At 42.3% G+C, this 12,673-nt stretch overlaps 1 long non-coding RNA gene across 3 annotated transcripts in view; it reads left to right on the top strand.

Annotated features, from left to right (window-relative positions):
• The window catches only part of LOC106150044, a 23,593-nt gene extending 11,485 nt beyond the window's left edge, over positions 1–12,108 (top strand). For all 3 annotated transcript variants that reach the window (XR_001236606.1, XR_001236605.1, XR_001236604.1), the window contains exon 4: positions 10,603–12,108. This is a non-coding gene — a long non-coding RNA (uncharacterized LOC106150044). The remainder of the gene's footprint in view (positions 1–10,602) is intronic.
• Positions 12,109–12,673: the final 565 nt, after the last annotated feature.

Below are 12,673 nucleotides of genomic sequence, written 5' to 3'. Positions count from 1 at the left end.
CTTCCTTCCTTCCTTCCTTTTTGTCCCGGGAATCAAACTCAGGACCTTGCACTTGCCAGGCAGATGCTATGCTGCTGAGCTATATCCTGATCCCTCAAATGTTTAATGTGGATGAGATTTAAAATTTTGGATGCATTCTGTAGAGTGGAATTACCATTTAAAGTTTTCTAATACCATTTCAGATACTTTTGAAATCTTTGATTGCTTTGAATTTCTCAACAGTGTTATATTAATCAGGCTGCCAGGCTATAATAATGAGCCACATCCAGATTATGCTAAATGGGAACTTGATTGCTGGGATTCACAGGGAATAAGGGGATGGGCCAAGTGCTCAGCAGTTTCACACCAAGCTGGGTTCCACATTCCAGTTCAGGGCTTTCAGAGTGGATGCAAAATTGGCCCTGGCACGTGACGGATGGACTGAGTTGATGTGACTCAGGTTACTGCAGAGGTTCCCATGGCCCCGCTTCTCTGGGAGTAGCTTGTAGGCTCCCCAGCAGAGATGTGAAGCATTGTCACAGCCCTGTGCGGAGGATTCCTCTGTCCAAGTTTCTACCAAAGCACCACAGAAGGCACTGTTCTCCGTCACACTTGTCCTACTCTCAGTGGGCTTGACTGGGGCCTGATTTCTGTTGTAATTTGTTGAGCCAATGTTGGTGACATAAACGGTAGCCATTCAGACAGAAGGACAAGCTGGGGCCTTTTGGCAGAACCTCTGAGCCTTCTGTCTCCTTTAGATGGGATAGACACTGGTGAGAGGTATATGTAGAGACGGCCCGGGAAATTATCATTACTATACAGAAGCATGCAATAACTCCTCGGTTTCAGACTTAGGAGAACAGCTAGGTTTTAAGTAAATATTCCTGTATAATTTGAGCTTATGACTAGCTTCTGTTCATATTAAAATTAAAATTTTCCCTCTTCTTTTCCACTGATGAGATAGGAAATGCGGTCACATAGCACACAAGGGAATGTCATAATTGTCATTACTTATTGTGATTGTTATTGGAGATTAGATGAAAAAAAATTGCTCGTTTTTCCCTATCATCTAAGATTTGTGTAAACTGACTTGTCTGAGGTTACCAACAACTGATGCAGATTTAGTGAGCTATTTCCTCTAGTTATCAGCTCTAAGGTGACATGTCATATACTAGTTCTGACTTACTCGAGTGGGTCATGTTATTTTCTGTGTTGAGAAGTAGAAAAAAATTCTTACATTTATTAGTGATATCTTCATGAGTGCAGGAGGAAGGATGCAAACCATCACACGGTCCTTGTTGATCTTATGCTAATCTTGTACCCCTTACATTATTGTCAGTAGAAACCCTCTCCCTCACACCCAGCCCAAAACATTAGAACTAGGACTGGATGATTTCAGTGATGCTTGACTTGTTTTGATTCTTTATTCTCGCTCAAATATATGCCCATTGACAAAGACTTTTTGAAATCTCTCTCCCTTTCTATTCCTCTACACTAAACTTGGTCCCAGCCAGTCCTTAGACTATCAAAGAAGGTGTCATTTAGAAGGAATAGTGTAGTCCCAGGGGAACTAAGTGGATGCCCAGAAATAGTCCCACAGATTAACAGATCTTTGAGAATCTCATCATATGGAGTTTTGGTCCTCTCAGTGCCGGAAATTAGACTCAGAGGGAAATATTTACATGAATCAAAGTCATAGGAGATTGATGCATACAATATTACAGTTTAAAAAGTGTATGCTATTCCTTTATCTACACACTTCTGAGCAGCATTGATATTGCTGTATGGAACTTGGTCCCAGACAGTGGCCTGTTACTATTGAATGTTGATTTGATTAGCCGAACCCTTGCATGTTTGTGTTGATTTGATTAACTGAATCCACTATTCTTTCTGCGGTCCATAGACTAGCTGCTTAGTTAGCCTTACCACTTCTAGACTTCACTAACTTATTTGCCTAAAATTTCACTTATTTCTTACCTCACATTTGATAGGCCCCTAGTGAACAAAGCCCTTCCTAGACAATGTCTTATGAAGTCCCCCAGTGGGTTTGGGAGGCAGTAAGACATGTACCACTAGCTCCCACTTTACACATTCAAGGGAACTAAGCCTCACAACTTTATCCAAGCTCCTGTAGTAAACCTGCTCCCTGCCTCTTGATATGGTGGTCCATGTTTTCTCTACTATCTGCCCCCTCTCCGTTTTCTTTTCTTCACTAAGAATGCTGAAAAAAAATCTCTCTCCAAAGTAAAGTGAACTTCAGGACGCCACCCAGAGCTTTTGTCCTGCTCGGTCATGCTCTGCTCCCGTTCCCACTTGCCTTGCTCTTCGGTCCCTGCCTTGGCAGAGGCCAAGCAGAGAGAAAATAAGTTCACATTGTGCTCCTGGATCTCATCTGAGTGCCCTTCCCCAATCCACACAGGGTATCAGTTTGGCAGGTCACCTTGCGCTGGCGCTGGGCTCGAGGACCTTGAGATGCAAGGGGAGGAGCAGGGACAATTGACTGAGGACTGAGCATTTTCAATGCATGTTTGATTCTCATTTCTATTCAGGGCTCCTCATTAGGCGCAGATGCACTGGGCCTGTTTCTCCTCTTGAGTTGGCAGAGCCCAAAGCCCCATTAGCAGCAATGTGCATCAGGGGACTCTGGGGAGAGGAAGAAGGCTGAAAGGACTGGAGTTTCTGGTCCAGTTTTTAAAGAAAAGAAAAGAATGAAAGGCCTACAAAACTCAGAAACCCTTCTTCCCTCGGCTCATTCACATGGAAATAAAAGCCTGATGATCACAGGCAAGGAGGTGATAGCCCCAGGAACAGGGGTCGGGAACCTCCATTCCGCTCCAGCCTCATGCCCCAGGAGGGCTTGCCCCCTGCGCCACCAGCACCAAATGACAAGGCTTTACTGTCCTATCTTTGGACACTTGGCAGAAAGAGCCACGAGTGCTCCAGTTATTGAACTAATAAGCACTCAGGACCCAGAAGAGTCCTTCCCAGTGCACGTACGCGCAAGTCTTTGGCGCTGGGAAAATTCCCCATCAAGCACAAGAAGCCACTTAGATTGTCGTATTCACACACAGCAGAACAAGGGCACCAGGAACAATGCTGGCAGTGGCTGTGGAGGATTCTTCCAGGGGCTGTGTATGTGCTGGGTAGGGTGAGCCCAGGCCTGGTGGGTGCCAGGGTGAATGCCAAAGAAGGAAGCTGTGGGTCTGGTTTCTTGAAACTTAAAGAAGCAACTGGTGAAATGAGATCCTTGTTTTGCAACCTGGTTTCTTGATGACAAACATAGAGACAGCAGCGCTGCCTCTGTTGTGATTACTGTGCTTGTTACCCGACCTGTGAGCACATTGCCCTGAGCAGAGTGTTACAGACGGTGGATAGGGACAAGCTAACCTGGTTTTGGTGGTACTACCTTAGTGTTTACCCACTGGATCCTCAGCCTGTCCTCAGCGCCACCCATGCAGGCAGGCCTAGTGCTATTGACCTTCCCATCCTACAAATGCATCTCTGCATGTAAGTGATGTGCCTATGGCTACCAAAGTTGATGCTCAAATCCAGATTTCTGCCCAATTGCAGACTTTTTTCCAAGAATTTACCTTCTAGAAAGATCTCAACCTAACCAATATGTAAAGACTGGGAAGGGATGTCAGATTCAGGACTATGAGTAACTCTTGAAAGGCAGACAACTTTTTGACACCTGAGCTTCCCAAAGAACCACAAATTACCAGGCCTCCCCCTTGGCATCTGAGTTTCCCATGTCCCCTTGTCACTTGTCTGTTCCTCCTTGCACCTGTGCTGGCCTTTTCTTTTCTTTCCCTCTGTTTATCATGATTCTCACTGTCTTCTGCACCATACTGTTTGGGGAGATTTGTTGATGGAAGTCAGAAATTTTTATTTTAGCATCTGTGTCCATTGGGGGAAAGGAAACAGAAAAAGCTATACAATGAAAAGCTGCAAATGCGACGGCTTCCTACAAGCACCAAAGCTCTCATCACCGGTGGCCACAAAGCTGGTTGCCCTCAGGCATCTGTGGGAACAGTGCTGTAAAGTGGCACCAGCTGCTGGATGATCTCAGGCTCCTAGAGCTCTCTGCCTGGGGGAGGGATGGGTTTGAAAGACAGAGATTCTTTCCTTTTACAAGTGGCAAGTAATTCCCCCAAAGTTCTACAGTAGCCCATGGCAAAAGAGAGGCTCATTTCTTCTTGTGCTAGTACCATTTTCTTATAATTTGTATATTTGAAGGACCGAGAGAAATGTACAGCATCTTTTCAGATGGGAAAATCATTCAGGTAATCATTACGAAGGGAACAGGGATAGAGTGTGGAACTGCAAGAGGAAATTGCCCTGCTATGACTGGTGTGAGAAGATGACAGCACACAGAGCACACACTTGACACCATGCTTTTCTGAACCCCCTAAGGTGCCCTTCCTACACTCATTTTTCTTCTGTGTTGATCTTCACTGGAGAACAGAACCTGCAGACAGGTCAGGAGTTGCATGTGATTTGTCCTGAGTTCCCTGACCTGTGGCTGTCACTCCTAGTTCTTCACAGATGGCTGTGATGTGGATTAATAAACAAAGGAAGGGAAGGTTGACAAACCATGATAGAGATCTGACCAAAGTCTCCGGGAATTGGCAGTGGTATAAGTAAGTACAGGCACATTCCCTTCATTATTTAAGATTAGATATCATTAGTTTCTTCACCACTGCTTGGCTGTCAATCTTCGGAATATAATGATGTCCTTAAATGACATGGGTTATGTTCCAAATTCCATAAGGCTTTTTTTTAGCATGTTCAACAATGGCAGTTTACTACTAGTCTGTAAATTTAGGCAGCCACAATGTTTATCTGGTCTTTTAATTTTCCCAGGTTTTTTATACTAAGCATCTGACTAGACAACAAACCAAACCAAACCAAACAAAAAATTAATCAATGTTATCATCCTAATCTAAGTGAATTGAATCTATGGAAATGATCATTTTCATATTAATTTTTTGGGGCTACTTTTAGCAGTTTTGTTTTCCTAATACAGCCCCTCTCTTACACACAGCAGTCTTGCTGAAGGACTCTGCCTTCCATCATTAAATTTGGCTACTGGTGAGAGCTACTACTGGATGCAGCCAACCCTCCATCTATTCTACTTGCATCCCTGGCCAGTAGCCTTCTTGAGTTTCTTCCTCCAACAGGGGGTTGCATCTCTTTCCCATCAGAAGGCCTGCCCCAGGGAGGGGAGCTCCTTCTAGAACACTCTTTCCTTCAGTCCTCAATGTCCATGTGCCTTGTGCACCATCTCCTTTCTCAAGCATCTGCTTATCACTAGACTATGCAAATATTGTTGGAATGTTTTAAGCCAAATTGCAAAGCAGTCCAAATCACCTCCAGTGTTTAAACACTCATCCAGTTCTCGCACTGACAAGCCCTTGAAGGAGGTCAATAGTTTCAATAAGAATAAATGTCAGCCAGGGTAGAAACATTTATCTCCTTTGTTCTAGAATATATTTCTTGGACACATCTGGAATGCTATAGTAACAGTACTCTAATGAGTGTCAAGGACATATAGGTACTTGAGAAATGATTTTTAGGGGTTTTTTGCCCTTGATGTAAATGTTATTGTATATATTTAAAGATTTGTTTGTTTGTGATGCTGAGGACCAATCCCAGGGTCACATACATAATGCAGGGGCTCTACACTGACCTGCACCCCCTACCTCAACATCATGATTTAATATCTATAGTGAAATGGTTATTATAGTCAAGCAAATTAACACACCCATTGTCTTACATAGCTACTGACTTTTTATGTATGTGCAAGAGCATCTAAAATCAAGTCTTTTAGCAAAAATCTTAAATACACAATTATTAACAATAGTCCTCACATATATTAGATCCTAGACTATTAATCCTATGTATTTTGATACGCTGAATTCTTTGACCTATATTTTCCTGTTTTCTTCCTCTCCCCCATCCTGGCCCTGGCAACCACTGTTGTATTCTCTGTGTGTGTGTTTTTGATCTTTTTCCCCCTGTAGATTGTACATATGAGTTTATGTGATATTTTTCTTTCTGATTCTGGCTCTGGCTTATATCACTTGGCAGAATATCTGCCAGGTTCAACCAAGTCATGGCAAGTGACAGGGTCTTGTGTATGTGCATGTACACATATGTGCATATCATGATTTCTTTACCTACTTGTAATTGGTAGATCTTTATGTGCAGGTTGTTTCCATATTTTAGTTGTTATAATAATGCTACAAAGGATATAGATGTGCAGACATCTTTTTAAGGTAGTGATTTGATTTCTTTTGGGTATAAACCTGTAAGACAAATTGCTGTATCACATGGTAGTTCTGTTTTTAATTTCTTTAGGAACCTCTGTACTTATTTCCCAGCAGTGCCTGCTTCTCATTAGTAATGTGCAAGAGTTCCTTTTTCTAGATATGCTTCACAACACTTGTTATTGCTTATCTTTTTGATAACAACCATCCTAACAGGCGTGTGATGACATCTCACTGTGATTGTGATTGATTTATTCATCATTTAGTCATCATGGATGATTAGTGCTATTGAGCACCTTTTCATATACCTACTGGCCATTTTGAAGTCTTCTTTGGAGAAATATCTATTCAAATGCTTTGGTGTTTTACTTTCATTGAATCATGTGAATTCTTTATATATATTAGATATTAACCCTTTGCCAGATATATCTTTTGCAAATATATTTTCCCAACATGTAGGGAAAAGTTCATTTTAATTTTCTTTGTTGGGAAGATTTTAAGCTTGATAAAGTCCTATTTATTTGTTATTGCTTTTACAACCTTAATTTTTTTATGTTATATAAAAAAAAAATTGAAGGCCAGTGTCAAGGAGTTTTCCCCCAATATTTTCTTCCAGGAGTCTGAAGATTTCAGATCTTATTATTTAGAATTTTGTCCATTTTGAATTATTATTTTTCATGTATGGCTTAAGGGTCCAACTTCACTCTTTTGCATGTGAAAATCCAATTTTCCTACCACCATTAATTGAAGAGATTGCCTTTTCCCCATTGCATCTTTTTGGTGCCTTTGATGAAAATTAGTTGACTATATAAGTTCAGGTTTACTTCTTGGACCTCTAGTTTGTTCTATTGCTCTGTGTCCCTGATTTTATGACAGTATCTACTGCTTTTTATTATTATAACCTTATAATATTTTAAATCACTAGTATGATGCCTCTGGCTTTATTTTCTTTTTCAGAATTGTTTGGCTATTTGGAATCTTCTAAGGTTCTGTATGAATTTTATAACTGTTTTTAATCTTTCTGTGAAGAATGTCATTGTAATCTTGATAAGGATGGCACTGAATCTGTATATTGCCTCTGATAATGTTGACATTATACTAGTTATTAATTATTCCAATCCACCAACACGGAATATCCTTCCATTTACTTGTGTCTTCTTTAATTTCTTTCATCAGAATCCCATGGAGTTATGTATGGGCTGCTCTTCAGTAAAACCTATCCAGAACTTCCACCTAGTGAACAGATGGTATTGTTTTCAGATGACAGCAGAAGAAGTTCGTGTATCAAACACTGAAAGCTTGAGAAAACACACAGAGCGTGGGCAGTAATTATAATGAGGAAAGAGCATGATACATCACCAGGCAGCCCAGCTCTGTACAAAGCCAGAAACCAATGGGAGCATTGTCCAGCTATCTGGACTCTGCTGGGGTGGACAAATGGGGGTCAGGGGATGCTAAACTGATGTGGTCCTGACACAGGTGCTGGGCCCAGCCTGGGTTTCACTGACAAGCATGACCAAATTGTTCTCTCTAGATGTATAAAGTTCCTACAGTGTGCTTGGCCCCAAGAATACAGAAATGAAAAGCCCAGTCCCTGCTTCATGGGGTTGCAGTATGGTGGCAGAGACTAACTCATAGGAGATCCACACAGGAAATAAGAACAGAGAGTAGGAGCTCCTAATCCAGCCCGGAGCAATGGGGAGGTTTGTGAGAGGGTGAAGTCTGGTCTTGTGAGGTGCCAAGAGCTGGTTGAGAGAGGTGGGAATGAAGCAAAGTAGTAGATAGGTCAAGGGCACTCCACACTGGAGGGACAGAGTAAGCAAGGGAATAGTAAAGTGAGTGAAGGGAAGTAATACAAGGAGTTCAGTATAGTTGCATAGGGCAGGAGGAGCAAAAAATGAGGCCAGAGATGCCAGCTGGGGATTAGAAAACATCTGTGCATAGAGGAATGTTTGAGGACAACATTACACAAGTTCACACGTGTCACTTGCAAAACAAGGTGTATCCTGTCAGTAAACCTGCTCATAGGGCTGCGAGTGTGGGCATATTTAGCAACAGAAACAGACTGCCAAGATCAGCAGTGTACATGCAGGAAGAATTTTGTTGATTTCATTAAAACTCATGTAGAGAGCAAATCCTGAGTGCCAGGCACTGGAAGCCCCTTGGTAAGCACAGTAGTGTCCCAGATGATCCTTCTGTAGTTAACTGTTGAATGAATAAGTAAATGATCAATTTAAGCTGCTGTCCAAGGAGCTTATAGTCTAGTGGGAAAGTCAGAGAGTAGGTGGATTAGAATAATATTAAATGGTTACTATTAGGATGGAACAGAAAATTCATCCTAAAAAATTCTTGCAAGAGGCAGGTAAGTGGAATAAGTACGTGAAGAGATCTCCAGGTGTAAGACAACCAGGAGTAGTGCGGACTACAGCAAGTGTGTCCATTCTAAGGGGGAACAACTGCTAGTCAACTCTAGGCAAAACTGAAGTTGGAAATTTGTGTTTTTCATGAAGTGAGAATGTCCTTGTCTAAATGCATTGCTCTCATATGCCCAGACTCCAGCATACATGATCAAACTGGCACTAACACCAAAGGGATAGCATAGAGAGTGCATATTTTGCTAAACCACAGGCCTGAAAATCTGCCTTTTAGGGTGAACATGGCATGGGATTCCGTGACTCTATAATCAAAGGGGGCCGGCACAGCCCTCCCAGATAAAGGGCAAACATCATCAGGTGCTGCCAGCAGCTAGGACCCTACATCCCAGCAGCAGGCTCCTGTCACCTTTATGCTCATCTCTGGCTTTCTTGGGCCTGGACCAGGCTCCAGGGCAGCTCTTCCCTCAGACTGCCACTACCTGTGTGGCAGTTGCTAATTCCCTGGCCAAAGGAATCTGTTGGGGGCTGTTTGTCCTGCAGAAGGAAACAGAAGACTGCAGTGTGTTGGAATTCCTCCCCTCCTCCTGCACTGCTGCCACCCCCATTGCATGAAAGCTGCTGAGCAAACAGAGAAATCAAAGATGATTATGCGCTGCTGGCAGCCCGCGTGCTTCCGCCTGGCCATGGCTCTCTTCCAAACTGTTATGTAAGCCACAGCCCCATCAGGCCCGGGCCCAAACAGAGATGCCATTGACAGCCCTTCTGCAACCTGCTCATCACCTGCAGCTTTCCTGAAACTCTGCCTCACCTGGAACAGACCTGCTGTGGAGGGCGACAGGCAGCCAACAGCTGCTTTTTTATTAGTTGTGGGATTTCTCTCTCTCTCCATTTCCTTCCATACAAAGATTTGGGTGGGTCAGTACCAGGAGTTTACTTTGGTTGGATTCCAAGTGACTAAGGCATTTCATGCTGAAAAACTCCATCTGACAATCCAGGGGAGATGGTTGTTTTTCACCCTAAGTGAATAATTCACTTCGGTTGTTTAGATACCAGAGCTGAACAAGTAACTCTTGGAGCCCCAGGTGACCTCTTGTCCAGATAGGGCCTGCCCGTGCTGCTGTGGTAACCAATACTTATTTCCATTTAGGGATTCTGGGCATGTCCATCAGCCTTCAACTACCTCAAATGGACTTCAAAGCACTGTTCTCCTGGTGTATTAGGGACTTGGGTAAATAAGCTGAGCTCTGAGGGCTTTAGTTTTTCTTTTGGCATCATGGGGCTAGGGATGCACATTGGCTCCTACAATAGGTGCACTAGAGGGCTCAGATTTTAATAGCATCATTTGGGCACTCTTGTCACCACATTCAAGGTGAGGTCTGGCCTTTCCAGTGTTGACGATGCTCAGGAGTTTACATGTGCACATATAATCATCCCTGGGTTTCCCACACTCCCCCTTTTGCAATCTGTACTGGCCATACTCTTGTTGAGGGTCTCAGATTTCAAGTAACAGGGGCCTGAACCTTATAGTCACATGAAACCCGAATTGTTGTTTAGCTTGTAGGTAATGTGTGATCTTGTGCAGTAGCCTAAACATTGCCGAGTTCTCGAAACCTCCTTATTTTCCTACAGTACTTTAAATACACACAAAGCCTCCAAGGGAGCTGATTCTAGTTGTGGAGAGTACCTGGCCATCTCCACCTCTCTCTTGTTCCATCATAGAAAGGGTGAGCATGAAATCCTTCCCTGGTTGGTGAGATTGCCCTGCAAGTGAGGAGTTGGACTTAAATCTCAGAGCTCAGCCTCCCTGCCCTGGTCTTTACCCTTTTCCCATTAATATTGGAGGGAGGCCCTCACAAGCTAAAATATTTGGGTTGTTGTTGAATTCTTTCTCATTCTTGATGACCAAAGTGCTAGATCTAGTAACTAATGCAGGAACAGCCTTTGGATAGATGCCCAGCAAGTTCACTTTCTTTGTACAGGCATTATGAAAAAGCAAAGAAGAAATTTGCCTTCTCTAGATTCCAGTCTATTGGATAACTGACCAAGAAGCTTCTTAATCCAGATAAGAGAAGCAACATGGCAGAAAGAGGGAACAAACTCTCAATATCCTGTGAACTACTTTCACTAAGTGCTGTATGCACTGTAACTACTTCATGAAAGTAAGAAACTACCCTCCATGGTCTGCATCTAAACTGGAGAACCAACCTCGGATCCCATCACCTTCTCTTTCAAGGAAACTTTGCTTTTCACTGTGGTTCAAGATGACCTTTGGCTGGAAAACAAAATGTGGGGCTGAATTCGGTAAAACTTGGGTTCTTTGATTCTTCCCAACACTCTGGGCCTAGAGGGATAAAAATTCCTCCTGATAGACTTCAGTAGCCTCTGTGAGGAAGCTCAACCAGTCCCTGCTGGCTTTCTGGATAATAATTCCATTCATATCAATCAGCCTTTCTGCATTGGTGCTTAAGAAAGAGGAGTGATTAGGATGGGACCCTGGGAACCAAGTCTTTCTGAAGATGTTTCCCCTCTGCCTTTTGAGGGTTGTTGGTCTCCTGCTGGTCATACTGCCCCAGATAGGGGTCTTCCTTCTTAGATCACAGGCCTTCTTCTGGAGAAAGCAGATGACAGTAGAATGAAGTTGAGTAATTTTAGTTAAACGAAGTGAATTCTTCATGAAACATGCTCCCAGTAACCTGGGTGGTGGTGCAAAAGCTGGAGCAGGAGGACAACAGCAAAAAGTAGCCCAGTTAAAATCCAGAGGCTGCATCAACTGCCAAAATGGGGCATAACTAGAATAGGAGGTTTCACACCAGAGAACACTTTCACATGCCGGAGAATGAAGGAAAGACCAGCCCCCTACCAGCCTGAATTCATGACATCAGCCTTTGGAAGCCCCTTCTTCAGCTCCAGGCATTATTACAGTTCAACAACTACTCTTGAGAGAGGGACAGAGGAGCCTGGGTCAGGCTCAAAAGACTATAATTCCTAAAGATACGAATAACAAAATTAAAAGTATAGATCACGAAATTTTTGTCAATCATGCACTGTGTATGAAATAAAAACTAAGCATACTGACTTCTGTATCTATATCTGCATATGTTGATTTAGAGATACAAATGTTACAGCATACAGCTTTGGAACCTCTATATTAACCCTTAGTCATTAGTACAAATTATACCTTGGTGAGCCACTGCTTTGAAACTTGTTCAATTTCTTATTTGGCGCATTTTGATGCAAAAATTTTGTCCTGATACTCACTGATTTTGGTAGTCATCCCATCTCTCAGAACCAAATAATGAGATAGACATTGGGAAATAAAAGGAAAACCTCAAGGGTAAAGGGCAACTCAAGGGTAAAGGGTAAAGGGTAAAAGGACATTGTGAACCGAAAGGAAAACCTCAAGGGTAAAGGGATGTGGGAGGGCAACTGGAATGTGGGAAAAAAGAAGGGAAAGAAGGAGAAATTTTGTACGTATGTATATACAGTATAGTTAACATATTTGATCTACTGTCTTCTATTTCTTTGCTGAAAGAAACAGTTAGTGAGTCCTTGATTGATCAATATTGGACGTCTCTATATGTTTTCATGAGAAACCACTTTGAAGATATCAATATGTAATACAGCAAGCATTGTTAATTTCCTACCACTTTGTTTGTAACTCTGTATTGTTTATGTTGTTCTTTTGCTATTTTGTAAATGGTTGTCTGTCTGTTAATGTTTTCCCCCTTTTATTTTTAAAATTAAGAAAAAGAACCAAATAATGACATGTTCCGATCTACCACTGTAATTACTGCTCAGTTTATTCTAGGTCATCATCATATGTATAGTAAACTGTTTCCAGAAGAGTTTTTAAGAATCAGTTCTCAAGTACATATGTGGCTCTGTAGAACAAATTTTTTAAAATAAAATTTACTTTTTACATGAACGTTAGATTCATGGAGCACTGCAAAGACCACATAGAGCTCCATTTATCTCCTGTTTGATTTTTCCCTATCTGTAACATCTTGTATGAGTGTGGTGCAGGTGTTATAGCTAACAAATCAATTTTGA

This window comes from Chinchilla lanigera, unplaced genomic scaffold (assembly GCF_000276665.1).
Source record: "Chinchilla lanigera isolate Chin_1 unplaced genomic scaffold, ChiLan1.0 scaffold00005, whole genome shotgun sequence".
In the NCBI taxonomy this organism is placed as follows: domain Eukaryota; kingdom Metazoa; phylum Chordata; class Mammalia; order Rodentia; family Chinchillidae; genus Chinchilla; species Chinchilla lanigera.
This window is presented reverse-complemented; position numbering and strand designations above follow the sequence as displayed.